The sequence below is a fragment of the Schistocerca gregaria genome, chromosome 3, assembly GCF_023897955.1.
Source record: "Schistocerca gregaria isolate iqSchGreg1 chromosome 3, iqSchGreg1.2, whole genome shotgun sequence".
Lineage (NCBI taxonomy): Eukaryota > Metazoa > Arthropoda > Insecta > Orthoptera > Acrididae > Schistocerca > Schistocerca gregaria.
In genome coordinates, this window is record NC_064922.1 from 173584817 (window position 1) to 173610289 (window position 25473).

A 25473-nucleotide genomic window follows, 5' to 3' on the forward strand; every position below is an offset into this window, starting at 1 on the left:
ATTTATTAATGTTTTATAAGAGTCATGAAAAGGAAAGGCAAATGAGAATGTGGGATTCCAAAAAAGTTTCCAAGAAAAGATTGTACTTACAGCGTCCAAGAAGACTCTATCAGCAACCTTCCAAGAAGCGATATTTATTAAAGCGTAGAGGACTTTGTGTTCCGTTAATCTCATTTTGAACTTCAAGCGGCCGTCGACAGCTAATGCAGCAGCTCTGCGATGTCTATTTTTATCGTCAGGTAAAGAACTTGATAGTAAAGCTTCGAAGCTGTACCTATTTCACCGAGAGAGAAAAAGAAACCACATAGCGAGAAGACTGTAGCAAAATGTATTCCGTTGTACATCAGCTTGTCCTCTATCCTCGATAAGATTTAGGGAAATGATGAGTTACGCGCAGTTTGCTGCCAAACTGAGCGACGAGATAGAAAAGCTTATATGAATGTAACCAATGTTTCTTTTTCTATAGAAACTTTAAAGCAAGTCTGTAATTCTAAGAATGCGACGTTTATAACGCGCGTAATATGCCTAGAAAACAACTGCTTCCCTAGTTCTTACGCTGAATACCACACCAGCATGTGTAAAACATCAACTACAAAATAATAAAGGTATGTAATTTTTCACACGAAATTTTCGTCTCCGCCTTACAACCCCTTTCCAGAAATTCATCTGCAATCCCAAATTCTTCTTTGCCCTTCCTTTTAACGCCTTTTACGAAAACAATAAATACCGCATATTGAGCATGATATCGGTGTACCTGCATTGCGTGCAACTTAAAAATTTAAAAAAAAATTTCCACATAGGGACTCGATCCCACAACCCGCTGATTTCTACATCTACATCTACATAGATACTACGCTAGCCACCGTACGGTGCGTGGCGGAGGGTATCCTATACAACGACATTTCCGTTTCTGTTCCAACCGTAGACAGAGCAAGGAAAAAACGACTACCTACGCTACTGGCCATCAAAACTGCTACACCAAGAAGAAATGCAGGTGATAAACGGGTATTCGTTGGACAAATATATTATACTAGAACTGACATGTGTTTACATTTTCATGCAATTTGGGTGCATAGATCCTGCGAAATCAGTACCCAGACCAACCACCTCTGGCCGTAATAACGGCCTTGATACGCTTGGGCATTGAGTCAAACAGAGCCTGGATGGCGTGTGCAGGTACAGCTGTCCATGCAGCTTCAACACGATACCACAGTTCATCAAAAGCAGTGACGAGACAGTTGCTCGGCCACCATTGAACAGACGTTTTCAGTTGGTGAGAGATCTGGAGAATATTTTGGCCAGGGCAGCAGTCGAACATTTTCTGTATCCAGAAAGTCCCGTACAGGACCTGCAACATGCGGTAGTGCATTATCCTGCTGAAATGTAGCGTTTCGCAGGGATCGAATGAAGGGTAGAGCCACGGGTCGTTAACACATCTGAAATGTAACGCCCACTGTTCAAAGTGACGTCAATGCGAACAAGAGGTGACCGAGATGTGTAACCAATGGCACCCCATACCATCACGCCGGGTGATACGTCAGTATGGCGATGACGAATACACGCTTCCAATGTGCGTTCACCGCGATGTCGCCAAACACGGATGCGACAATCAAGATGCTGTAAACAGAGCCTGGATTCATCCGAAAAAATCACGTTTTGCCATTCGTGCACCCAGGTTCGTCGTTGAGTACACCATCGCAGGCGCTCCTGTCTATGATGCAGCGTCAAGGGTAACCGCAGTCATGGTGTCAGAGCTGATAGCCCATGCTGCTGCAAACGTCGATGAACTGTTCGTGCAGTTGGTTGTTGTCTTGCAGACGTCCCCATCTGTTGACTGAGGGGTCGAGACGTGGCTGCACGATCCGTTACAGCCATGCGGATAAGATGCCTGTCATCTCGACTGCTAGTGACACGAGGTCGTTTGGATACAGCACGGCGTTCCGTATTGCCCTCCTGAACCCACCGATTCCATATTCTGCTAACAGTCATTGGATCTCGACCAACGCGAGCACCAATGTCGTGATACGATAAACCACAATCGTGATAGGCTATAATCCTACCTTTATCAAAGTCGGAAACGTGATGGTACGCATGACTCCTCCTTACACGGGGCATCACAACAACGATACACCAGGCAACGCCGGTCAACTGCTGTTTGTGTATGAGAAATCGGTTGGAAACTTTCCTTATGTCAGCATGTTGTAGGTGTCGCCACCGGCGCCAATTTGTGTGAATGCTCTGAAAAGCTAATCATTTGCATATCACAGCATCTTTCTTCTGTCGGTTAAATTTCACGTCTGTGGCACGTCATCTTCGTGGTGTAGCAATTTTAATGGCCAGTAGTGTATTTCTCATCCCGCCCGTCTAGCCGTGCAGTCTATCGCGCTGCTTCCCGAGTGGGAAGGCGTGCCAGACCCTGGTATGAATCAGCCCAGCTGATTAGTGTTTCGGTCCGGCGTGGCAGCCAGTTTGTGGATGGTTTTTAAGGCGGTTTTCCATCTGCCTCGGTGAATGCGGGCTGGTTCCACTTATTCCACATCACTTACACTATGTCAGCGATCGCTTCGCAAACACTGTCTCCACGTACGCGTTCACCATAATTACTCTACCACGCAAACCCTTGGGGTTACAGTCGTCCGGTATGAGAAATCCTGGGGGGGGGGGGGGGGGGGGGGGGGCACTGGGGGTCTAACTGCACAATAACCCTGTGTTCGGTGTGGGACGGTGGTGGGGTGGGTGGACCGCTGCGGCCTGTTGTGGGGTTGTGAGCCACTGAGGGCTATAATGGGACGAAGCCTTTCCATCGTTTCTAGGCCCCTGGTTCAATACATAGTACACACCATCTATATGTCTCGTTATAAGAGCTAATTTCTTGTATTTTATCGTCTGAGTCCTTATGCACAGTGTCTGTTGGCGGCAATAGAATCGTTCTGCAGCCGGTTTCAAAAGCCGTTTCTCTAAATTTTCTCAGTAGTGTTCCTCAACAAAGAGCGTCGCCTTACCTCGAGGAATTCCCATTTCAGTTCCCGAAGCATCTTCGAACTTATGTGTTGTTCGAACCAACCGGTAAGAAATCTAGCAGACCGCCTCTGAATGGCTTCGATGTCTTCCTCCAATCTGACCATGTACTGATCCCATACACTCGAACAGTACTCAAGATTTTGTCTTACTAGGGTCTATATGCGTTTACAGGTTAATCAGTGTTTCCCAAAAACCTCCGAATAACCCAAAGTCGATCATTCACATTCCTTACCACAGTTCTCACACACTCTTTACACCTCATATCGCTTTGCAACATTACGATCACATATTTAAACGACTTTACTAAGTCATGCAGGACACTAGTAATACTGTATCCATGTGTCACAGGTTCGATCTTCCTACTCACCAGCGTTAAGTTACATTTTTCCACATTTTCAGCTAGCTGTCACTCATCACAGCGACTAGAAATTTTGTCTGAATCGTCTTGTATCTTCCTACAGTCACTCAAAGTCGAAACCCTCCTGTACACCACGGTACCATTAGCAAACAACCGCAGATTGCTGTGCACCCCGTCCGCCAAATAATTTATGTATGTAGAGGACAACAGCGGTCCTATCACTCTTCCCTGGGGCACTCCTGACGGTACCCTTGTCTCTGATGAACACTCACCGTCGCGGCCAACATACTGGGTTCTATTGCTTAAGAAGTCATCGAGCCAGTACATGTCCTTGAACTCACTCCATATTCTCGTACCTACGTTAACAACCTCCAATGGGGCATCGTGTCAAACGCTGCACTACTCGCTGCCTAGAAACAACCCTAACATAAATGACTTCCCCGACCCACTCAAGAGATGCTATTTTTTCTAGATGGTTGGCCATCTGGAGTTCTGTCACTGTCATTTCTGGCCTAGCGCTGGATCTACCAATAAATTTCGACGAAATCGGTGATTACGAGTAGACGCGATCCATTGTCAAGGACTTTAACTTGTCACTAGCTTGCGCTGCAACGCCCCATGCGTTCGGATGATTCAGTCAGAAGAGAAACGGCAACAATGCCTGGTGTGATGGGGTGAGTCAGCGCTTGGCCAATAGCTTTTAATTGTCACAGATGATAACCATAGCGAAGAGCGCACGCAATATGCGCGCTAAGTAAAACGCATACTAACTGTTATTGAAGAACGAAGGGTAGAGGATACAAAACATGATTTCTTACGAAATAAAACACGAATCTAATGAAAGCCGAGTTTAATAGTAGCCAACTTAGCTACGTTACGACTTCATGATATCAAACTAGCGACTAAGACGTTCTTAAGTGTCTGAGTATAGTTTGCATGAGATTTGAATGTATACTGCCTGACATAAAAGCAAAGGCAGTTCATGTACACTCCTGGAAATTGAAATAAGAACACCGTGAATTCATTGTCCCAGGAAGGGGAAACTTTATTGACACATTCCTGGGGTCAGATACATCACATGATCACACTGACAGAACCACAGGCACATAGACACAGGCAACAGAGCATGCACAATGTCGTCACCAGTACAATGTATATCCACCTTTCGCAGCAATGCAGGCTGCTATTCTCCCATGGAGACGATCGTAGAGATGCTGGATGTAGTCCTGTGGAACGGCTTGCCATGCCATTTCCACCTGGCGCCTCAGTTGGACCAGCGTTCGTGCTGGACGTGCAGACCGCTTGAGACGACGCTTCATCCAGTCCCAAACATGCTCAATGGGGGACAGATCCGGAGATCTTGCTGGCCAGGGTAGTTGACTTACACCTTCTAGAGCACGTTGGGTGGCACGGGATACATGCGGACGTGCATTGTCCTGTTGGAACAGCAAGTTCCCTTGCCGGTCTAGGAATGGTAGAACGATGGGTTCTATGACGGTTTGGATGTACCGTGCACTATTCAGTGTCCCCTCGACGATCACCAGAGGTGTACGGCCAGTGTAGGAGATGGCTCCCCACACCGTGATGCCGGGTGTTGGCCCTGTGTGCCTCGGTCGTATGCAGTCCTGATTGTGGCGCTCACCTGCACGGCGCCAAACACGCATACGACCATCATTGGAACCAAGGCAGAAGCGACTCTCATCGCTGAAGACGACACGTCTCCATTCGTCCCTCCATTCACGCCTGTAGCGACACCAGTGGAGGCGGGCTGCACGATGTTGGGGCGTGAGCGGAAGGCCGGCCTAACGGTGTGCGGGACCGTAGCCCAGCTTCATGGAGACGGTTGCGAATGGTCCTCGCCGATACCCCAGGAGCAACAGTGTCCCTAATTTGCTGGGAAGTGGCGGTGCGGTCCCCTACGGCACTGCGTAGGATCCTACGGTCTTGGCGTGCATCCGTGCGTCGCTGCGGTCCGGTCCCAGGTCGACGGGCACGTGCACCTTCCGCCGACCACTGGCGACAACATCGATGTACTGTGGAGACCTCACGCCCCACGTGTTGAGCAATTCGGCGGTACGTCCACCCGGCCTCCCGCATGCCCACTATACGCCCTCGCTCAAAGTCCGTCAACTGCACATACGGTTCACGTCCACGGTGTCGCGGCATACTACCAGTGTTAAAGACTGCGATGGAGCTCCGTATGCCACGGCAAACTGACTGACACTGACGGCGGCGGCGCACAAATGCCAAATGCTAGCGCCATTCGACGGCCAACACCGTGGTTCCTGGTGTGTCCGCTGTGCCGTGCGTGTGATCATTGCTTGTACAGCGCTCTCGCAGTGTCCGGAGCAAGTATGGTGGGTCTGACACACCGGTGTCAATGTGTTCTTTTTCCATTTCCAGGAGTGTAACATCGTACACGCTCACGTCATTGACAGGTATGCAAATGATTAACGTTCCAAGTTTTTGTGACAGGTAGAATAGGCACCACAGTGCATTAGTGTTGTTTGTGTTCAGTGTTGTTAACAGACGTGGCGAGCCAGAGTGGCCAAGCGGTTCTAGGCGCTTCAGTCTGGAATTGCGCGACTGCTACGGTTGCAGGTTCTAATCCTGACTCGGGCATGGATGTGTGTGATGTCCTTAGGTTAGTTAGGTCTAAGTAGTTCTAAGTTCTAGGGAACTGATGACCTCAGAAGTGAAGTCCCATAGTGGTCAGAGCCATTTCAACCATTATTAACAGACGTGGTAAGGTATGAAAGGCATGTGAATGGCGCCGAATGTTGAGTCATCACAGTGAAGCGAGACTGAGATGCCGTGTACTCGTGTGGGACAGCGTTATCAGAGGTGACCCAACATCATAATGATAAGTGGCCTTAACCAAGTACTTCGCAAACTGGACTCGACTTTTTAATCACCGAAATAACGTAACACACGCACTCTCCCGTGAATTTTCATTTAGTTTCGTCGTCCTTTTCTGGCTGTTTCACCTTTTTCGTTGTATGTACTGTGCATGCAGGATGCCCCATTTATCTTGCTCTCCAAAAGTAACTTTTTTTCTGATCCATTAAATGAAAAATTGTTTTTTAATATCATTGGGTAGTTCTTGCAGAGGGTATGTATTTTATGTATTCCCATAGATGTAGGAGAGACGTGGTCGAGGTTAAATCAGGGCTGCACAGCTCAAAAGTAGTAAGGGGCCGAACCAAAACTAGAATCTTCTTGGTCAATTGTGTTAAATATAATCTTTAAAACGAATAAAATTAGCCCTTATTCCAATTATTAATTGTTATTTTATTATAGTTTTCATTGAACTGTGACGTAGAAATAGCTGACGCACTTTCTAAACGTCGACTACGTAACGTAAGCAACAACCAAACATTCTAAACTTGGTCAAACTAGAAAATTTATTTTTGAACTCTTGAATAAATTTCAAATGATAGTGCATAGCAATCAGTTGTCCTTTTCTTTCGGGTTTTGTTCGGCAAATTTAGTGTTCGGATCGTGACAGCCGTTATTAATGCATGTCCTAGTACGTCGGTCCCCGCCGTTCGGATAGTCTTGAACGAAATGTGACAGAAGCCCGAATAACAGGAGACTAACGTACTAGGACATACACTGATGCTATCAAATAGTGATATATGAAATCTAAATCTGCCGAATGAAACCTGAAAGAAGAGGACGACTGATTGCTGTGCTCTATCGTTGGAAGTCAAATCAGAGTCGTTTAGCGCACCTACATTCTTAATGGAAGGAAAATACGTTGCTCTATGTCCTTTGGCGTTGTTGGAAAATTTTGGTAGACAGAATCCTTGACTGCTCCTCACAAAAAAAAAAAAAATCCATGGGCGTAAGGTCCGGATATCAGGCAGGCCAATACACTGGCCTACCACGTCCATCCACCTACAATGATATTTACGATCCAGAATTCGTCGTGCTCGTAAGGCGTCCTCTGATTCAGAGGTATGGTGTCCAACAGAACAGGAAAAGTGTGTTTAAAAATACCAGGCATATGGTCTCCCATTTTGGTTGCCATTTACTAACAAAGGTTCCATAATAGTATCTTCAATAACTCCACACGAAACATTAATGTACCATGGACGTTGTTGATGCTCTACCTGTCGGTGCCATCGTCTATTGTTGATGGAACCATAATGCACATTTCTCATACTGACAGTTCCTTTGTCGGAGAACGACGCGTCGTCGGTAAAAAGAACATCTGAGGAGAAATTAGGATTAGTCAGAAGTTCTTGCTGAGCCCACCAAGGAAACTGAACCTTACTGTCGGAGTCATTCCCATGAAGTTCTGGTGTAAAGAAACGTGGGACGGACGGAATTTATGACATTGCAGAATGCTATGTGCACATGGGGAACAACTTTTCAAAAGGGTTATGTCCACTTATGGACAAAATTGAGTATGATATGAAATCCGGTATATTATTACTCGTTCTACGAACTCCTGCAATCAGATAGTGTCCACACGCATTTTAACACCTTCAAAAAGAGCGCAGAAAAGTAGAGGCTGCAACAAATAGCATGTTGTCCTCTATTGTGACTGAATCAAACTGCATTAAGTCCAACAGTTGCCTTTATTTTGTTTTATTAAGCTTTGTTGGCTACTGTGTGAGACTGTTGGACTAAAGCGAAACCCTTGAACTGACCAACAATGACCGGATGCTATTCGTTTTCAATATTACAGCACTGTTGTGTATAAACGTTTATCATTCTGTCTGTTACGCTTATAGAAGTCAGAGGTAAAAACGTTGTTGTGGTTAATATGGAGAGTATTATAGCAAGTGAAAGTGTGACTGTTGGAGAAAACGAATGAATGTTATTGCAAAGGTATACAAATTAATCTATTTCTGCTTACCTGTATAATTATTTCTGTTGTAATTTTTTATTATCACATATCGGGATAACGATCCTCATCTCATGACTTTCGAACCTCCTTGCCAGCATTCCCGTCAACAGTCTACATAAAACTAAAATGGTAGTGTTTGCGAAACCAGACAAAAAGGAACAATATAAAAGCTTTTACTTCCTTCTCAATGAGAGCAGGCCTAGGCAGAGCGGAGAACGGAAGCACTCCGTCTTGAGGCCACAAGTGGCCCATCGGGACCATCCGACCGCCGTGTCATCCTCAGCAGAGGATGCGGATAGGAGGGGCGCGTGGTCAGCACACTGCTCTCCCGGTCGTTATGATGGTTTTCTGTGACTGGAGCCGCTAATATTCGGTCTAGTAGCTCCTCAATTGGCATCACGAGGCTGAGTGAAGCCCGAAAAATGGCAACAGCACATGGCGGCCCAGATGGTCACCCATCCAAGGCCACGCCCAACAGTGCTTAACTTCGGTGATCTGACGGGAACCGGTGTATCCACTGTGGCAAAGCTGTTGCCCGGAGTACGGAATGATCTGTACGATAAATCTAATCTGTAAAATAAACCAACTGCTCTAACAGTGCAGTATCATGTAAGTAAAAAACCATCAAAATTTATGATTTATTACTCAGATAAAATGCGTTAGAGGACTAATATTGTAATTGCTACCTTAAATGTTTTTCAGGTTTATTCAAAAGGGGGGTAGGGTTCCTTTGTGTGCTGCTTTCTTCAAGAAGCTTTTTGGTATTGGTCAAAGAAGAGTGCACACCATCGCTTATGACCTTCAAACAGGTGAAGCAGTGCTTGACGAGAGAGAAGTAGACCATCAAGCTGGAAAGTATAGTGCAAAAAGGAAAAAGGTATCTGAATTCATTTCACATCTACAAGCAAGGCAGAATCACTACTCCAGAGGTAAGAGCCAGCGCCTTTATCTGCCAAGTGACCTGAGTACAAACAAACTTTTTCTCATGTATAACAATTCAGTCACATCTGATCTGAAAGTGAAGAAAACATTTTATATGAAAATATTTAATACAAAATTTAATCTAGATTTTGGAACTCCAGGAAGTGATACCTGTAACTTCTGCCATAGAATGTATCACCAAATGAAAACTGCTACGGACACCAACACAAAGAATAAGCTAATGACTGAACTTGGGTCACATAAATTAAGAGCTAGAGCTTTTCACAAATTAATGAAGCAAACGTATGACTATAGCCATCACCGATTTCTTAAAGAAATTGACACATCTGTCACATTTCTCAGAATGTTTTTACTGGCCAAAAAAATAAAAAAAACCCAGCACTGTATTCATGAAATTGCTCGGTTATTAAAAGAATCTCCAGTTCATGTGACTGATGTACTTTCCTGCTTTCCAGTTCGAGGACATTCCTTTTAACCTCCTGACGGAGTATTTGGACTAGTAGTTAAGAAACGTCGTAAAATTTCAGAAATATTGAGTAAAAACACGTACCAGGATGTCTATGCAGAAGTGGGCGAAACAAGGATTTTAGGGTAAGACAAGGAAATATTTGATTTCAAGGAACTAAGTACAATTTTGAGGACTGTAATGGGATCAGTGACCTGAAAAGGATTCATTTGAAGAAATATATGGTAAGTGAAAGGATAACTGATGTAATAATCAAAACGCACATGACCTACTATCCTGATGACCCTTCAAAGCTTGAACGAAGTGTCAAATTTCTCCAAAGTGTCATCACCGATGAGTTGAGACAAGAAAAGAAAGACGATGTGGAAAAACTACTAAGCCTCAGATATGGAAACAACTGGATGGAAAATGAAATACTTGAATTTCTCACTCATACTACCAGCCTTCCATGTAAAGAACGTATTGCCCAAGATACTATTTGAGATTGTTTAGAAGAGGGGCCTGTTTTGGGAAAAATATTGTGAACTTTGTTATTGTAAATGAAGCACATTTTCGTTTTCTTTCCTACTTTTGGCACTAACATTCTTTACTGACTGCTAAAAAATGTATTTTTAAACAATAAAAAATACTTTTATCAGTTCTAAGTCATTGAAAACAAAGGCCCCACAGATGCTGCCTTATTAAAGGGTGGACCGTCGTGTTTACACAAATAAAATAGTCTTCGAAATAATCCTCTACTGAACGCAGTACGCAATGGCGTAAAATGTATTCACACCTTTACAAATTATAGTTTTCTTAAAAGCAGTAAGGGGACCACACTCTAACAATGAAAAACGCCCTCAATACTTTGAAATGGAACTGTTCCATTTGCCATGACGATTTTCAGGTAGTTTTGGTCATATATGTGAGTGAAGTTGCTAAACCTCTGTAATATCGATATAATCGTAGACCATAGATAACATAGAGTGCGTATAACGTTCAACTGAAACCAACATTTAAGTTACTTGTCTCGGGACACGAAACCGAGTATGTTATTACACATTTATAGTGTACAATTTACGATATTTTTTTTACAGATCTAATGTTGTGCTTTTGTGGTTTTTAGTAGATGCAGAAGTAATAACCTTCACATTTGCTCAGATATGTCTTTTTTGTATCCTAAAGATTAGGTAAAATGACGAAAATCTCAGTTGTGTAAGTGAATAACATCAAAATGCTTGCAGAGGTATTTCGTAAGTTGAAAGTTAGGATAGATGTTCGTCCTGGCATGTAAAACTTGGTTATGGCTAATTGTTAATATTTAGCTCACTACACCAGTATTAAGATTTTTTAAAATTTTAGGCTTCTTATCTTGATCTCTTTTCGGTATCTGTACTGTTTTATGCAAAAGTCAGAAAACGTATTTGCTTATTTTGCGTAAAAACCCGACATTATGAACATAAACGAACTTCCTTTCTTATAAAAGCTTACTAAAGCATTTCACACATATCCTTGTGGAATCGTTAGACAACTAATGCTGCGTTCGAAATTGTTGTTTTGTCTTCAACTCCTGTGGAAACAGTGAACTAGAGAATTCGCAGTGAAAAAAAAAAAGAAAAGAAAATTCATTAAAGAACAGTGATTCTTTCGCCTACATGAAAAACCGATAACCACTGCTTTATTATCAGGAATTTCGGAGAAACTAGGTTAACTGCACTACCATATGTGTAAGGGTTGCACTACGATGAATTGTCAAAATCAATGCTTGATTTTAATGATAGAAACTGTAATGGTCAGCTCCACTTCACACAGAGTGTAATGGCAGGAACCCAGCTTCCTGCCCCAAGTCACGAGACTTAGACGTTGGTTTCAAGCGTTAACACGGCAGAGGTAGGGGCATACGCGGTCTGTGTTATATTTGGTATATGGATATAACCATACTCTTTGAGATCAGAGATGTTGATCAGAGAGATTACTTCATTTTGACGACACTAGCGGTGTATGTTGGACAATCTGGCTATGTACGTGATTTGAACAGGATGGAAGCTAGTCTGCCGCGTAGTGGAGGCAGAATTACTTAAAAAGGATTTTGTACTAATATGTTCTGAGGAATGAAAATGAGATTATATTAATAGAGGAATGTCAATAGCCAATTTTTTTTAGGTAATCCAGTCTTTTATATTTTTGAAACTGTATAGCTTCTTACTGTTAGAACATTGCGTATGGTTGAAGACTACTGTAGAAATCTTATAATGAAAGACATGGTTTTTTCTTATAGTTGAAACAAGTGTCAAGCAATGCAATTGTACACAGGAAAGTTACGATTTCCTTAGTTGGCCTACATGTGAGAACTTTATAAAACGGTGTATTCGTGTGGTAGCTTAATGAAGCATAGTTAAACTTGGAGTCATTGTTCTCATTTGTGAGTCGTTAAGATTAGTTTTCCATTCTCATTTATACTTTTATGACTGTTCGCGCGTTCGCATTTCAAAAATGGTTCAAATGGCTCTAAGCACTATGGGACTTATCATCTGAGGTCATCAGACCCCTAGATTTAGTACTACTTAAACCAGTAAAACCTAAGGACATCACAAACATCCATGCCCGAGGCAGGATTCGAACCTGCGACCGTAGCAGCAGCGCGGCTCCGGACTGAAGCGCCTAGAACCGTTCGCATTTCATCGCGAGTTGTGCACTGTGAAGCATTTTATGAAAATTTGTAAGATACCGTCTTGCATTGCGCATGACAAGTATGGCAAATGAAATTTGGTTTTGGACGGCCACACGAAATTCCTAATAGCAAAAGGTTGCAGAGCAGACGAGCGTTCCGTGAACACAGGTAGGCCATTAACTTTCATAACCATCCAAGTTCAGGTCCATTGTAAGCCACAGTGGTTGTCAGAGTGTCTTTGTGAAAATATCAGTATCAGCTCTGAGGCTTAATACCAGGAGAAGATTTCAGTACTGTGCTAGCTTATCAATTTTCAAGTGGTTTTATCAGAAAGTCAGATGCGTTAAATTTTATGTTCGTTTGTTGTGTAATTACTATAACAATTCTGATACAGTGATTGTTTGCAAGACTAAAGATAAAGGTTAGCAATATTCAGGGCCAACATTTTGATGTGAGTCATTTTGTTTTGCAGTCTGATTTCATATCTAAGTTCGACTGAAAACGGATTGCTTTCTCGCAGATGAATTATTTAATGTATCGGTTAGTCTGGATTTCGCATCATGTAGCATGAGCTCCACATAATCCCATTTCAAATTAAATTTTCACATAGTTCTGTTGCCCTGCACCGAGATTTTCATGTTTCGACTTAAAAATAAGTTTTACACATTTCTCAGGTACAACTTAACACTTGCAAACACGAGTTAGAAATAGAAAACGACCTTTCATCTGTCAACCTTTTCTGCTAAGATGCCTAATTACATGATAATATGCTGAATTTTGAAGTCAGATAAAGTCTTGTTCTGCAGCAACATACATATAAAAGACTTCAGATATAGGCTTTCACTTAGCAAATAACTTTCATGATTTGTGGTACAATAATTGAAGTAATTATATACTGCAATTTCAGCAACACAGTTTGTTTTATATACACTCCTGGAAATGGAAAAAAGAACACATTGACACCGGTGTGTCAGACCCACCATACTTGCTCCGGACACTGCGAGAGCGCTGTACAAGCAATGATCACACGCACGGCACAGCGGACACACCAGGAACCGCGGTGTTGGCCGTCGAATGGCGCTAGCTGCGCAGCATTTGTGCACTGCCGCCGTCAGTGTCAGCCAGTTTGCCGTGGCATACGGAGCTCCATCGCAGACTTTAACACTGGAAGCATGCCGCGACAGCGTGGACGTGAACCGTATGTGCAGTTGACGGACTTTGAGCGAGGGCGTATAGTGGGCATGCGGGAGGCCGGGTGGACGTACCGCCGAATTGCTCAACACGTGGGGCGTGAGGTCTCCACAGTACATCGATGTTGTCGCCAGTGGTCGGCGGAAGGTGCACGTGCCCGTCGACCTGGGACAGGACCGCAGCGACGCACGGATGCACGCCAAGACCGTAGGATCCTACGCAGTGCCGTAGGGGACCGCACCGCCACTTCCCAGCAAATTAGGGACACTGTTGCTCCTGGGGTATCGGCGAGGACCATTCGCAACCGTCTCCATGAAGCTGGGCTACGGTCCCGCACACCGTTAGGCCGTCTTCCGCTCACGTCCCAACATCGTGCAGCCCGCCTCCAGTGGTGTCGCGACAGGCGTGAACAGAGGGACGCATGGAGACATGTCGTCTTCAGAGATGAGAGTCGCTTCTGCCTTGGTGCCAATGATGGTCGTATGCGTGTTTGGCGCCGTGCAGGTGAGCGCCACAATCAGGACTGCATACGACCGAGGCACACAGGGCCAACACCCGCCATCATGGTGTGGGGAGCGATCTCCTACACTGGCCGTACACCTCTGGTGATCGTCGAGGGGACACTGAATAGTGCACGGTACATCCAAACTGTCATCGAACCCATCGTTCTACCATTCCTAGACCGGCAAGGGAACTTGCTGTTCCAACAGGACAATGCACGTCCGCATGTATCCCGTGCCACCCAACGTGCTCTAGAAGGTGTAAGTCAACTACCCTGGCCAGCAAGATCTCCGGATCTGTCCCCCATTGAGCATGTTTGGGACTGGATGAAGCGTCGTCTCACGCGGCCTTCACGTCCAGCACGAACGCTGGTCCAACTGAGGCGCCAAGTGGAAATGGCATGGCAAGCCGTTCCACAGGACTACATCCAGCATCTCCATGGGAGAATAGCAGCCTGCATTGCTGCGAAAGGCGGATATACACTGTACTAGTGCCGACATTGTGCATGCTCTGTTGCCTGTGTCTATGTGCCTGTGGTTCTGTCAGTGTGATCATGTGATGTATCTGACCCCAGGAATGTGTCAATAAAGTTTCCCCTTCCTGGGACAATGAATTCACGGTGTTCTTATTTCAATTTCCCGGAGTTTATTTATTACCAGTGAACAATACAGACAAATTTTCTGAAGAACAATTGAAGATTGCTTGTGCAGGAATAGAAATTTTGTGTATTCTGCGATTTTGAACACCGATTTGTCACAAGCATTGTAGTGCAAGTGAGAGTCTTTCATTTTAGGCATTTGTAGTGTTGTATTATGCTTAGAGTAAGTGATTTTTGCCATTGATCTCTGCTATCGCCAATGATATTCTCCCATGTAAAAGCACTCTTGTCTATTCAATCTTGAGGTGTTGTGTGGCTAGATAGACGGTGATTTTTTCATGATACATTCTGTGTTGTGTCCTTTGCTGAAGTGTAGGTGTTTCATGGGACAGTTATATTACCAGGACCTTGGATTTGCATTTATTCAATGATTTCTGTCAGTGGAAATTTAAATATTTTTTATGTTTTTATTAAGTTTTACAGGAAGTGATTTTTGGTAGTTATCTGTGTAGTGTTGATCTTCTGTTCGTGAGTTTTCTCTTTTTTTGTTTGTGTTTTACTACAATCGTATTAAAAGTCGAAAACTACCAGAGCTAGGTCAAGTGAGAAAGCTGCAGCTGATGTAACTTCAGATAATTCTGAAGTAACAGCAGGTACACATGAACAGGGATCATCTCACAATATTGATTTAACTGAAACAGATAGGACAATTCCTGACAGGGTTGTTCACGGTGATTTTTCAGTATCAAACATGGAACAAGGAAGTGCAGTTGGGGATTCTGCTTTAGGAACTGAGCCTGTAGGATGTGAAACTTTGTCACAACAGTCAGGTTCTATAGTTAAAGATTCAAGTTTTGCATCCACAACCGTTGACCAAGCTGAGCCAGTCTCTATCCCTTCCTGTAGTAATGTCAAATAAGGCAACAATGATTCTGTGGAAAGTATTCTGAAGCTATTTTGAGAGCACAATAAAGAACAGGATAGAAAATTTGAAGAACTGATAGAAGAGATCAAAGAATGTGTTAGGAAAAAGTTTAAGTGCTTCAAGGAAGAGATTAAACGTATTAGGCAAGATGTAGTGAGGAGTTCATTCCTGTAATAAGTAAGGCGCAAGTGCCAAACAACTCGTCTGTTAACATAGAGAATTGTTTCATTCATACCATAAAAATCATACATTGTGAGCCAATTAGTGAATAAAATGAACAATATGAGTCTATTAGTAATCAAAGTGACTAACAGATGTTAGGTGAAATCGATCATAATCCAATTAATATAGAGACTGTTGTGGACCAAGCAATAAACTTAGGGGAAATCAGTGTTTTTGACTGGGTAACTAATTACATGCCTTGGCCAGACGACGATAGTGAGTGAGAAACAGACGAATATCCACAAGCACTAGTGAACATAACTAATACCATGGTAGTGGATTTTTGTGACTTTTTTTTAGCAAAAACAATTTGTGTTATGAGTTCAGAGGTCAGACGAATAAATTTTGTCCAGTTTGATGATATTAGAGACACTTTGTTGGAAGAGAAGGTAGACAATCAGAACATCTTAATCTATCCTACAGCGTCATTTTCTGTTGGAAATTTCTTTACCGGCAGTAATAGACTCGAGTAGTCCTATTTTGGTTATTAGTGAGGCAGCTTTCAGTAACTGTCAGTAATTATCTGTTTGTCCAACATTTTCACTGCAATGAACCAAGATTAAGGGTGGCATTGCTGGAAAAACTGCAGAGGTCAAAAAGAAACACTTTTGGATTTCATTTACCTAGGCCATCAGTTCTCTGACAACTTCTTAATTGTGCCCCATCTTATTGTACAAATGATATACGGTGTAGATTTCCTGTCTGAATCAAAGACCATTCTAAACTTGAATGATGCTAAGGCGATAGCTGAATTCAATGGCACGTTAGTCTGTTCGCAACTAGAGGATAGAATTTCAAAGTACGAAGAAGACATCAGCTCCAGAATGAGATTTTCACTCCGCTGCAGAGTGAAAATCTCATTCTGGAAACATCCCCAAGGCTGTGGCTAAGCCATGTCTCCGCAATATCTTTTCTTTCAGGAGTGCTAGTTCTGCAAGGTTCGCAGAAGAGCTTCTGTAAAGTTTGGAAGGTAGGAGACGAGATACCTGCAGAAGTGAAGCTGTGAGAGCGGGCGTGAGTCGTGCTTCGGTAGCTCAGATAGTAGAGCATTTGCCCGCGAAAGGCAAAGGACCCGAGTTCGAGTCTCGGTCGGGTACACAGTTTTAATCTGCCAGGAAGTTACAAGACATCAGCTGTTTGAAATTTTCGTCTTCGTCAGAATCACAACCTTCCACTGATCCTATTGGTCACAAATCAAATACTTCTCAGGAAACTGAACAGCCTTTTGATATTTCTGTAATTATGCGTGATAAAGTAGACAGTTTAGAGGGTGCTTCTGAGTGGATAGGCAAGAGTAATTCGATATTTTACAGTCACATTCTGAAGTCTTTATCAACAAGCCTGGTACAATATGAAATTTTTTGTATGAATTTAAAGTCAAGGAACATACGAAGTTTTTTGATTCACCTTATGCTATTCCATTGGTATACAGGCAAAGAGGAAAGAATGACTTTGAAAGTAGATAAAGGATTAATCTCTCTTGATGGGTACATCAGCTGGCACCTGATGCCTCCGTAAGCTGGGTGTTACTATTCCCTCTTTTAATTCATGTTGCACTCGACTTCGTCTGCTGTTCTATTAATATAATAAGTGTAAATAACTCTCGTCTACTATCCCAGTGTAAGTATAGTGAAGCAAGTACTGAGAGTGGTTTACCTTCCACTACAAGAAATTACTTTCCGTACTTGAGATAAATGTAATTTGCTATGAACGTTTGGTAATTTGTGAATGATGTTGCAGAAATCTGCTGTACTGCTGTCATTTTAAGATGTTTGAAAATAGTTGTATGAGGCTATCAATCCTCAGTTATTCGCTACTGGTAATACAGAGACATTAATTGAGAGTTCAAGCAATATGTATATTGCGAGAAACTGCACACAGTGTAAAGAATGACAGAGAAAGGATAAAGTGTGACATTCATGTTAAAAAAAAAAAAACCTGAGACCAAAAGATAAGAAATGATGTGCTTATGATGTAGCTGTATTTGTGTGACGAAATGACATGTTGATATTATGCAATAATATGGATATGAGATATGTGGTATTTACCATTCTGGCTACATATCTAGGTGTAGAGGTAGCGCCTTTTATTCATAATCAATACATCTTCGGTCCCGAGTTCGAATACCGCCGCTGCTTAAACTTTGGTTCATAATCAGCATTGGCGTCGAAGACTTCCTGCATAAGAAGTCACAGTCACTCTTCAAACGGCCTTGTCAAAGAGGGCGGAGGAGCGGATAGAGGTTCAGGGCACACTCTCGTCCTAGGGGTGGGAAACGGCCCTTAAAGGTGGAAGAATCAGCAATGATCAACGGCATGAGGATGCAGAAGGCAATGGAAACCACTGCATTAAATACACGTAACGTGCATCCACAGGACATGTGGCCTGTAGTTGAAGAAGTGTCATCAAGATCTCTCCATTGGCAAAAGATTCCGGAATGATCCCCCATTCGGATCTCCGGGAGGGGACTGCCAAGGGGGAGGTTACCATGAGAAAAAGAATTAATATTCAATGGAAGAATAACGTTCTACGAGTCGGGATGTGGAATGTCAGAAGCTTGAACGTGGCAGGGAAACTAGAAAATCTGAGAAGGGAAAAGCAAAGACTCAATCTAGATATAGTAGAGGTCAGTGAATGAAGTGGAAAGAAGACAAGGTCAGGGGAGTATAGAGCAATATCAAAAGCAGCAGAAAATGGTGTACCAAGGAGTAGGACTCGTTATGAATAGGAAGGTAGGGCAGAGGGTGTGTTACTGTGTACAGTTCAGTGACAGGACCATTCTTATAAGAATCGACAGCAAACGAACACCGAAAACGATAGTTCAGGTATACATGCATACGTCGCAAGCTAGTAATAGCAACTACCCTGTTCAAGAATCACAAGAGGAGGAGGTAGACTTGGAAAAGGCCAGGTGATACGGGAACATTTCAGTTATATTACAATATGGTCAGATACTGGATTGTAAGGCGCACCCAAGAGCAGGAGCAGATATAGACTCAGATCACAATATAGTAGTGATGAAGGGTAGGCTGAAGTTGAAGTGAAATTGTTCAAATGTGTGTGAATTCCTAAGGGACCAAACTGCTAGGGTCATCGGTCCCTGAAGTTTAAGACATTACTCTGGAATAATCAATACATAGTGATGTAGGATACGGAAGTACTAAGGAATGACGAGATACGCTTGAATTTCTCTAAGTCTATAGATACAGCAATAAGGAATAGCTCAGTAGGCGGTACAGTTGAAGAGGAAGACATCTCTAAAAAGAGCCATCACAGAAGTTGGGAAGGGAAACATTGCTACAAAGAAGGTAGCTGCGTAGAAGCCATGGGCAACAGAAGAAATACTTCAGTTGCTTTATGAAAGGCGGAAGTTCAAAAATGGTACGTGAAACTCAGGAATACAGAAATACAAGTCGCTGAGGAATGAAATAAATAGGAAGTGCAGGGAAGCTAAGACGAAATGGCTGCAGGAAACATGTGAAGACATCGAGAAAGAAATGATTGCAGAAGGACAGAATCAGCATACAGGAAAGTCAAAACAACCTTCGGTGACATTAAAGGCAAGGGTGGTAACATTAAAAGTGTAACAGGAATTCCACTGTTAAATGCAGAGGAGAGTGTGGATAAGTGGAAAGAATACATTGAAAGACTCCATGAGGGAGAAGATTTGTATGATGTGATAGAAGAAGAAACAGTAGTCGATTTAGAAGAGATAGGGGATCTAGTATTAGAAACAGAATTTAAAACAGCTTTGGAGGACTTAAGATCAAATAATGCTGAAGAGATAGATAACATTCCATCAGAATTTCTAAAATCGTTGGGGGGAATGGCAACAAAAGGACTATTCACGATGGTGTTTAGAATGTATGAGTCTGGCGACACACTATCTGACTTTCGGAAAAGCATCACCCACGCAACTGTGAAGACGCAAAGAGCTGACAAGTGCGAGAATTATCGCACAATCAGCTTAACAGCTCGTGCATCCAAGTTGCTTACATATACAGAAGAATGGAAAAGAAAACTGAGGATGCGCTACATGACGGTCAATTTGGCTTTAGGAAAAGACACGAGAGAGACAATTCTGACATTGCGGTTAATAATAGAAGCAAGACCAAAGAAAAATCAAAACACGTCCATAGGATCTGTCGACCTGGAAAAAGGGTTTGACAATGTAAAATGGTGCAAGATGTTCGAAATTCTGAAAAAGTAGGGGTTAGCTATAGGGAGAGACGGATCATATATAATATGCGCAACAGGCAAGAGGGAATAATAAGAGTGGACGAACAAGAACGAAGTGCTGGTATTAAAAAGGGTGTAAGACAAGGGTGTAGTCTTTCACCCCTACTGCTCAGTCTGTACATCGAGGAAGCAATGATGGAAATAAAAGGAAGGTTCAGGAGTTGAACTGAAATTCAATGTGAAGAATCAGTGATACGATTTTCTGATGACATTGCTATCCTGAGTGAAAGTGAAGATGAATTTCATGATCTGTTGAAGGGAATGAACAGTATGAGTACGCAGTATGGATTTAGAGTAAATCGAAGAAAGACAAAGGTAATGAAAAGTAGTAGAAATGAGAACAGCGAGAAACTTGACATCAGGACTGATGTTCACGAAGTAGATGAAGTTAAGGAATTCTGCTAGCTAGGCAGTAAAATAACCAATGACGGACGGAGCAAGGAGGATATCAAAAGCAGACTAGCTATGGCAAAAAAGGCATTCCCGTGCGAATATCAAATATCGGCACTTATTTGAGGAAGAAATTTCTGAGAATGTACGTCTGGAGTAGAGTGGTGAAACACGGACTGCGGGAAAAGTGGAACAGAAGAGAATCGAAGCATTTGAGATGTGGTGCTACAGACGAAAGTTGAAAATTAGGTGGACTGATAAAGTAAGGAATGAGGAGTTTGTACACAGAATCGTAGAGGGAAGGAATATGTGGAAAACACTGATATCGAGAAGGGACAGGACGATCGGACATCTGTTAAGGTATCAGGGAATGACATCCATCGTACTAGAGGGAGCTGTATAGGCCAAAAAACTGTAGAGGAAGACAGAGATTGGAAGTCATCCAGCAAATAATTGAGGACGTAGGTCGCAAGTGCTTCTCTGAGATGAAGAGGTTAGCACCGGCGGGCCGCATCAAACGAGTCAGAAGATTGATGACCAAGAAAAACTCTATCTAAATTTTTGTAACTTAAGAAAACGGATTCAAGTCGTTACATTTATGTAAGGTACTTTACAAACAGGAGATATGTATTCAAGGCGGACGTTTAGTGCCAGACTGATGATCAAATGTATACTTTTTTAAGCCACGTGGTTCAAATGACATCAGAGTTTTACTGGCAGGTCTTATATACGTCTATGTAGAAAGTCCGCGAGCCACCGTACGGTTCGTGGTGGTGGGTACCCTGTACCAATACTTGTCATTTCCTCACCTGTTCCACTTGAAAATAGAAAGAGGGTAAAATGACTGACTGTACGCTTGCGTATGAGCCCTAATTTCTCGTATCTTATCTTCGTGGTCCTTACGCACGATGCACGTTGGCGGCAGCAGAATTGTCTGGCAGCCAGCTTCAAATGTCGGTTCTCTAAATTTCCTCAACAGTGTTTCTCTAAAATAACGTCCCCTTCCGTCCAGGTATTCCCATTTGATTTCCTAAAGCATGCCCGTATCACTTGCAAGATGTCCGAACCTGCCAGTAACAAATAGAGAAATCCGCCTCTGAACTGCTACAATGTCTTCCCTCAATGCCACCTGGTACGGATCACAAACACCCGAGCAGCACTCAAGAATACACTACTGGCCATTAAAATTACCACACCAAGAAGAAATGCAGATGATCAACTGGTACTCATTGGACAAATATATCATACTAGAACTGACATGTGATTACAATTTCACGCAATTTGGGTGCATAGATCCAGAGAAATCAGTACCCAGAACAACCACCTCTGGCCGTAATAACGGCCTTGATAGGCCTGGGCATTGAGTCAAACAGAGCTTGGATGGCATGTACGGGTACAGCTTCCCATGCAGCTTCAACTCGATACCACAGTTCATACAGAGCACTGACTGGCGTATTTTGACGAGCCAGTTGCTCGGCCACCATTGACCAGACGTTTTCAGTTGGTGAGAGATCTGGGGAATGGGCTGGCCTGGGCAGCAGTCGAACAGTTTCTGTATCCAGAAAGGCCCGTACAAGACCTGCAACATGCGGTCGTCCGTTATCCTGCTGAAATGTAGGGATTCGCAGGGATCGGATGAAGGGTAGAGCCACGGGTCGTAACACATCTGAAATGTAACGTCCACTGTTCAAAGTGCCGTCAATGCGAACAAGAGGTGATCGAGACGTGTAACCAATGGCACCCCATACCATCATGCCGGGTGATACGCCAGTATGGCAATGACGCATAGACGCTTCCAATGTGAGTTCACCGCGCCAAACACGGATGCGATTGCCATGATGCTGTAAACAGAACCTCGAATCATCCGAAAAAATGACGTTTTGCCATTCGTGCACCCAGGTTCGTCGTTGAGTACACCATTGCAGGCGCTCCTGTCTGTGATGCAGCGTCAAGAGTAACTGGAGCCATGGAATCCGAGCTGACAGTCCAAGCTGTTGCAAACGTCGTCGAACTGTTCGTGCAGATGGTTGTAAATGTCCCATTCTGTTGAGTCAGGGATCGAGACGTGGCTGCACGGTCTGAAAAGCTAATCATTTGCATATCACAGGATCTTCTTCTTGTCGGTTAAATTTCTCGTCTGTTGCACGTCATCTTCCTGGTGTAACAATTTTAATGGCCAGTGGTGTGTTTTGGATAAACGGCATTATCGGTCGGAAAGATTGAAATCCTTTGTTTTACGGATCTTCAATGCTAAAAATACGTATGAACCATCTAGCGCGAGGATCTTAATACACATGTGGCCCTATTTATAATAACCATCAAAAAATACAGAAACAGAAGATATATACAAATACACACATTCTTGGGCATACCAAGCTATTCGAACCTTGTAGGCCCATATCATAATAACACAACATTTTCCATGAGGTGTAACATGTACTACCATGAATACTAAATGCAATAATTTTGAATTACAGATGAATCTATCTTGTGACCTCAGCAGTTGCCTATCAAATGTATAGCGAGCTTGTGGCTTACACAGCCAACTAGGTAAGCTCATTATCAGTATAGCAAAACAAGCGTCCTCTACATTCTAAAGGGTACAACACGCAGACATAAAAAAAGAGGCTCTGAGCACTATGGGATTTAACTGCTGAGGTCATCAGTCCCCTATAACTTAGAACTACTTAAACCTAACTAAGGACATCAAAAACATCAACGCCCGAGGCAGGATTCGAACCTGCGTCCATAGCGGTCGCGCAGTTCCAGGCTGTAGCGCCTAGAACCGCTCGGCCTCATCAGATACAGCAAGTACCATTAACAAAAACCCAGAGCTTATGTAAAAATGACCTCCAAAATCAAATGAAGATCTTTCACCGACAGAAGTGATAGCAAAACTTTAAAAAAAACCACAGTCATAATAAAAAATACATTAAATTATCCCCTCTGACGTAAAGTAGTAGATATATTTTATAGGAATATACCTAACGTAAAAGCACATAGTAATTTCTTAAAATCACATACAGAACTTTAAAATCATAAAGAGCATTTTCACATTTTTACAGAAACATCAATTAAATGTAAAGACATTAACCTTTTTAATGGGACGTTTCGCCCTCTCTTGCCATATACGAAGATTTGGCAAACCAAATGACTCACATTACCAGCATAGATTCTTAACAGGCATTTACAAAAAGTAACTGATGCACTCGGTTCCCAGTGGCATTAGACATCAAGAATTGAACATACGAGGGTTCATCGCAGTTCTTTAGCCAGCAGCAGATCTCGGTAGTACCGTTACTCTGCTGTTTCCGTATATTTGATTGTCACTTGAGTTATAATCTAGAGGCGCTTTGCGCACGTAGTTCAAACATCGCTGTAGTCAGTTTCGTTCTACTCGCAGACTATTAGAAATTGTAAAACACGCAACGGCCATTTTATGAACCCCACATATGAAATAGCCAACTTCTGCAACAGATCTTGCTTAGGTTTCACATCAGCAATATTTATAACTGTCAATTATTTACCGATCCTTATCACAGAAGTACTTAAGACATTTAATACTAACCCAACGATGTTATTTGAAATACATGTGCAAGTTTCGTGGTCTTATCTGGAATGCTGCAATTTCAAGGCCGTCATTCGTACTAATTTTATATTTTGATGATCGACGAACCTGCCCCATTAATCAATACAAACATTCAGATTAAAGCCTTCAATAACTAGAAAGGCTACCCAATGCCAACTGGCGCCAGATAAGACGGGTGATACTGTCGTACTGAATACTAGCACTGAGAAACAAAGCAAAGTTATCGTTATCCTAATAATCGTAATGTTATTATAGTGCCTGGTAAACGCTGTTAAACTGTGAGAGGACACGGTTCAAACCCGCGTTCTGCCATCCTGATTTAGGTTTCCCGTTATTTCCCTAAATCGCTTTAGACAAATGCGGGGATGGTTCTTTTGAAAGGGCACGGCCGACTTCCTTCCCCATCCTTCCCTCATCCGATGAGACCGATGACTTCGCCGTTTGGTCCCCACCTCCGAATCAACCAACCAACCAAGCGCTATTAAAAAGTAGGACGCAAACACAAGGTAGGTCATAGGCGCCCGTGTCAGAACCGTAGAACTCTAAGACGAGAAAGGAGTTAAAAGCGACTACACGTTAAGCCCAAGCGACAGAAGGAAAGACAGTTAAAAACAGGAACCTCATCTTGGAGAAAGGTCCTGTGCCGTGCGTCGAAACCTTCCGCAAAGTTTGGTATTTTTCGACTCTGTGCCCCTCTGGTGGAACCGCTGTTTATGTAGAAGCTTGAAACGTACCCTAAGAAAAGTTTAAAAGTGACAGTGCTGGAAAAACTCTTACGTTATTTGATTTTCAAACAGCTGAGCAAAACTGAACGTACTTAGACATTTTTCTCTTTACTTATTCTGATCATCACTAAACTGACACACAATATTTTTAGCGCAAAGTAATCTGACTTTCAATAATCCCTACAAAAGAATGGCCCTGACTAACAATAACCTATACCTTTCATGAATCACTTACCTCACAAAAATCTCCGTTACTCGAACTACTGCAATAGAGCGAGCGCCAATACTGCCAACTAAATAAAAGAGTAATTACTGAAGGCACTAACTACTGATAGGCATAGTTAGCAAATGAAAGATTTTGATAGAGAACAAACTATGTATTTACCTGAATAGTGTTCAAAAGTCTTAATATACCGGGTGATCAAAAAGTGAGTATAAATTTGAAAACTTAATAAACCACGGAATAACGTAGATAGAGAGGTAAAAATTGACACACATGTTTGGAATAACATGGGGTTTTATTAGTACAAAACACAAACAAAGTTGACAAAATGTCCGACAGATCTCTTGCGCGCGTCGTTTGGTGATGATCGTGTGTTCAGCCGCCACTTTCGTCATGCTTGGCCTCCCAGGTCCCCAGACCTCAGTCCGTGCGATTATTGGCTTTGGGGTTACCTGAAGTCGCAAATGTATCGTGATCGACGGACATCTTTACGGATGCTGAAAGACAACATCCGACGCCAATGCCTCACCATAACTCTAGACACGCTTTACAGTGCTGTTCACAACATTATTCCT

At 42.9% G+C, this 25473-nt stretch overlaps 1 pseudogene; it reads right to left on the minus strand.

Moving 5' to 3' along the window:
* Window positions 1-8660: 8660 nt before the first annotated feature.
* LOC126356524 (5S ribosomal RNA) lies at window positions 8661-8773 on the minus strand (annotated as a pseudogene).
* Between the last annotated feature and the right edge of the window lie 16700 nt (window positions 8774-25473).